The 5,141-nt window shown below is 42.5% G+C and overlaps 1 long non-coding RNA gene across 1 annotated transcript in view; it reads left to right on the top strand.

Annotated features, from left to right (window-relative positions):
• The window catches only part of LOC106734778 (uncharacterized), an 8,253-nt gene continuing 3,112 nt past the window's right edge, over nucleotides 1-5,141 (top strand). The window contains exons 1-3 of the long non-coding RNA XR_001370340.2: nucleotides 1-59; nucleotides 1,062-1,170; nucleotides 4,490-4,635. This is a non-coding gene — a long non-coding RNA (uncharacterized LOC106734778). The remainder of the gene's footprint in view (nucleotides 60-1,061; nucleotides 1,171-4,489; nucleotides 4,636-5,141) is intronic.

Raw genomic sequence — 5,141 nt, 5'->3', positions numbered from 1 at the left:
ACCCGCTCCAGCTCATCCAGCCTCAGTTTGAGACACCGCTGCCAGCTCTTCAGCCTGCGGTAAGTGGATGTGCATCGCAGAGCCTGCTGCAGAGCCTGCGCCGGCCCTTCCTTCCCAGCTGGGCCCTCACCAAGGACCCTCCCGGGAGCCGTCTGTGGCTCTCTTTGGGTCAGGGTGTGCTGCTACCGTCCATGCTCACACTCCACCTGTTAGTGTGCTACAGGCACTTCCATGTGGTTGGTCCAAGCCAAAGGAGCATGGCATGGACTTTCTAGCTGTTCATCGTTAACATTTCCCACCTTGTGTGGCTGGAGGCCACATAGGAGAATTTCTGGGTAAAAAGGAGAAGCTTAGTGCTGCCTTTCTAGACAAATAACACTTCGATTCGTAGCACAGGGCTAACAGCCCTGGGGACAGTGGTGTGTAGATGGGTTAGTGTTCCGGTACAACATGAACTCAGCTTGCCCTCAGAACTGCCCTGTACCATGACATTCTGGAATATTATGAGCCAGTTTGCTTCATCTTGGTGTCTTGAAACTGACCATGGTAGGAATATTTACATCATAGAAACAGGTGAATTCTACAGATCAGCCCTTTTAGTTTGGTTATATTTTGAGAGCTAGCAGTTAAACAGTTACCAGCACACCACTGGTTCATACCTGTGAATTCTAACTCACAAGTTTAGCACTTTTATACTATTGTATTTCTGCTTCTCCAAATCATTTCTAGTCTTCAAGAATTCATGATTAACTAAGAGACTGCTTGTACAATCACATGTTCAATATAGACATACCCAAGCTTTGTGTCACTGTGTGAGTTAATAGGCATCGGTATGTCAGCTCAGTCAGGTTAGTGGTATAGTTAGAGCCTATTCTCCCTGGTTGCTTACAACAGGCTAGTAGTCTTGCCCTGAGGGTCTAAAGGGAAGGGCAGGAGGAGGTGATGGGAGTCTGGGGCTCACCTTACGGGGAGGGATGAGTTGGCCTCTCATTTCCCTTATGTTTCATCTCTGTGCATTGTGGCTTTGATAAGCTCTTCCATGAAAGGCTTTCTCCTTTTAGGTTTTCCCTCCTAGTTTCAGGGAATTGCCACCTCCTCCTCTGGAGCTGTTTGACTTGGATGAGACGTTCTCCTCGGAGAAGGCACGGCTCGCTCAGATTACCAACAAGTGTAAGTTGGATCAATTTTTAAATTTTGTTTTCCTTTTATTTAACTTAGTCTAAACTTCTAAAGTTTGCTATGAGGAAGAGTTTAGAGAGCTTTGTTTAGGGAGAATAAATACATTATACAAAATACCATATTTCATATAAATGATATTGGCGATTTTTTGTTTGTTTGAAGCTAGTTATCTAGAATATCTAGTGAATAAGAACCTGGCACTAGGGGCCAGCACGTGGCATGGTGGTTAGGCAGCTGGATTCCCACATGGCTGACCATGGTTTGAGCAAATTAAAGTAATAATAATAAATAAAATAAACAAATTTTTAAAAAATCCAAAAAGTGAGGTATCTGTTACATAAGGAAGGTGAGAAAATATGCAAGATTGAATGAGTACTAAAAGCCAAAGGGGGGACCAGCAGATGGTGTAATGTGTACGTTGCTGAATTCCCACATGGCTGACCACAGTTCAAGTCCCTGACTGGTGGCTTCAAACTCACCCTAGGCACATGTTCGTGTGTGTCCAAAATCCTGAGAGAAGAGTGGAAGAGGGATTGTGGCATGTCCATCTCCCCTGGGAGGTTGATTTCTCACTTTCCCTCTTTCTGTCTCTCCTCTCCAGTGAGCCCACATGCCTTATGGAAAAAACTTAAAAGAAAAAAAAGAACCTGATGTTAAGAAGAAAACCAGAGGTGTCAGAGCTTTGATCCCTTAGGTGCTTAGTTACAACTTACTGAGCAACCGTAGGATGAATGCTGACCCTCAGATATGCCACCTAGTAAATCGGGCAGTTTAATAAAATGGAGTGAGAGACAAAAGAATCATGGAGACTTCAACTTTGACAGGGTCCTAGAGAGAGCCAAGTGTTCCCACCTTGACATATGAACAAGGAAGTAAAGCCCCAGGCCGTATAGAGACTGCATAGCTCCATGGGAGGTGGTCTTCCTGACTCGCAAGGCCTGCAGCACAGATAGGGTGTGCACATATATGCTCAAAGGCAAATTAAGAGATTTTTGCTATAGGGTACATGTGCTTGCCAGAGAGACAGAAAGTGAGAAATCATTCCCCAGAGGGGATGGCCACACCACAATCCTTTCTCCTCCACTCTCGTTTTAGGATTTTGGGTATGTACTCATGTTCCTGGCGTGAGGGTAAGCCATTAGGTCTGAGACTTGAACCACGGTCAACTATGGGAGTCTGGCAATGTAACCATTACACCATTTGCTGGTCCTGTGTCACGTTCATTCAGTAAGATAATATGCAGTCAAAAAAGAAGTTTACAAAGGCCAGAGAATGACACTGACAGAATTTAAGAGAGAATTTTAAATGAAGAAAACAAGATATAAAACTAAATACACAGTAGGGTCCCAATTATATGAATATCTGTATATGTCCAAAGACCAGAAGGGAGTTTGCAAAACTGGAAACAGCTCACTGTAAATAAAACACTTCTACTCTATCTATATGCTGTTCCAGGTAGTGGTAGGTGTTGGCCAATCAGAGATGAGCAAGACAGAGAAATTAGTGCAGTGGGAATAATAAACCCTGAAAGAGGCTTTGGCCGAGTTCCACTTCTACCTATTTGTCCTATAGAAATCCTTATAGATTTGCAAAACAAAGCAAGAAAAGGTAGAGCTATGTAGATATGAACTGTAACGTTCAAAAAATTGGAAACAATGTTGGGGCTAGCAGGTGGCATGGTAGTTAAGGCACTGGATTTCCACATGACTGACTGCAGTTTGAATCCTGGACCTGGTAGCTAGAAAATCACATTGGACATGTGTGTGTGCATGCCCAAAATCCTGAGAGGAGAATAGAGGAGAAGGGATATGGCATGGCCATCTCCCATGGAGGAGGTGGTTTATCACTTTAACTCTCTGTCTCTCTCCACATCCTGTGGCAAAAACCTAGAAAAAAAAATTGAAGGGGCCAGCAGGCAGTGTGGTGATTAAGGCGCTGGACACTCCCACATGGTCAATCACAGTTCAAGTCCCAGACTCGGTGGCTTGCTTTCTCACTTCCCCTCTCCCTCTGTGTCTCTCTCTGGTCAAATTAAAATAAATGAATGAATAAATAAAATTAAATAAATAGTTCTTAAAGAAAAAAATGGAAATAATCTTAATGGCTCATCCATTAATAGGACTGGTTAAAAAGATTATGAAATAGCCTGGGGCCAGCAAGTGGCTTGGTAGTTAAGGGCACTGGACTCCCACATGGCTGACTGTGGTTTAAGCCCTGGACCTGGTGGCTTGCTTTCTCACTTTCTCTCTCTCTCTCTCTCTGTCCCTCTCTGGTCAAATTAAAATAAATGAAGTTAAATAAAATAATTTTTTAAAAAACATTATGAAGTAGGGGTTGGCAAGTGACATGGTGGTTAAGGGCACTGGACTCCCCACCTGGTCAACTGGGGTTCAACTTCTGGGCCTGGAGGTTTCCTTTCTCACTTCCTCTCTCCCTCCCTCCCTCTTTTTCTGTGATCAAATTAAAATAAATAGATAGATAAATAAAGTTAAAATAATTCTTTTAAAAAAGATTATGAAATAAAGTAGATATTACACATTTGTTAAAAAAATGTAAAGCATAAGCTTTGATATTGAATATCAGTAATACATCGTTAAGTGATGAAGACAACTTAGACTATTATAGCTTGAGATCCTTTTTGTGTGAAAACTTGTATATATACACAGGGGCAGACATAGAAATACTCTAGGTAGTATTTGCGGGGACAGTGCAGGATGAGAGATTATTGCAACTGTATGTTTAAATATGTTAATAAAAAGGTATACATATCTATAATAACTTTTAGAAATGCAAATCATAAGGGAATAAAGAAGGAAATTTTAGTATAATGTGAGAAGGGCAGTAATGGCTACCTGTGTTAGATATAGGGCTACTAGATATAGGTTATTAGCTTCGTGGAGGTATGTTGGTAGATTTTGGTGACTTTTTTTCCTTTGGTTTTACTATCATAAATGGTATTTTAAAATACCCGTATGGCCTTCTTTTTTGCATTCAGAGAACAGTAATTAGATTTCCTACTAGTTGCCCCTGTTCTTGGTAATACAGGAGTGCCAGATCTGGGGAACACAAAAGCCAGTAGTCCAGCTTTATTCTGACTAGGAGTGTTCCACTTTTGCCCTAATTTATAAAAGTGGCTCATTATTGATCTCTAGAGTATCACTGTTGATGTCTTGCAGTCACATTACCCTAGGAAGAGGTGAGTGATCTTAAGAGATGTAGAAACCAATAAGGGATACCTGAAATACACAAAGTCTGTACTTTGGGGAGGGCAGAAGGTAAGGGTTAATCTAATGACCCCTACTGTGTTTAGGTACTGAAGAAGACCTGGAATTCTATGTTAGGAAATGTGGCGACATTCTTGGCGTAACCAGTAAACTACCAAAGGACCAACAAGATGCCAAACATATCCTTGAGCACATCTTCTTCCAAGTGGTGGAGTTCAAGAAGTTGAACCAGGTATGAAGCCCAGAAGGCCCACTGAAGTAGGAGCCGCTTCAGTGGTGGTATAAACTATGTTTCTTGTGTGTTATGTATGGCATTCATTTAGTCTGCAAATATTAATGTCTACCAGGTCAACAAAATAGACAATAATCCTTTCACAAATGGAACTTATATTCTAGCTGGAAGACAGTAAACGGTAGACATAAGCAAACCCTTAGCATGCTAGATGATGCTAAGTGTTGTGGTATAAAAGAAGAGCAGGACCTTGGGAACCAGCAGTTAGTGTAATGGCTATGTCGCTGGACTCCCACGTAGTCGACCGCGGTTCGCGTCCTGGACCCGGTGGCTAAAAACTCACGTTGGGCGCATGTGCGTGCGTGCCCAAGATCCCGAGAGGAGAATGGAGGAGAAGGGATTGCGGTGTGACCATCCCCCCTGGGGGGTGATTTCTCACTTTCTGTCTCTCTGTCTCTCTCTGTCTGTCTGGCGAGCGCACACACCCTATAGCAAAAAAACTCTCA

The sequence above is a fragment of the Tupaia chinensis genome, unplaced genomic scaffold (assembly GCF_000334495.1).
Source record: "Tupaia chinensis unplaced genomic scaffold, TupChi_1.0 Scaffold000216_1, whole genome shotgun sequence".
Lineage (NCBI taxonomy): Eukaryota > Metazoa > Chordata > Mammalia > Scandentia > Tupaiidae > Tupaia > Tupaia belangeri.
Note: the sequence above shows the minus strand (reverse complement) of the source record. Positions and strands in the feature narration are given on the sequence as shown.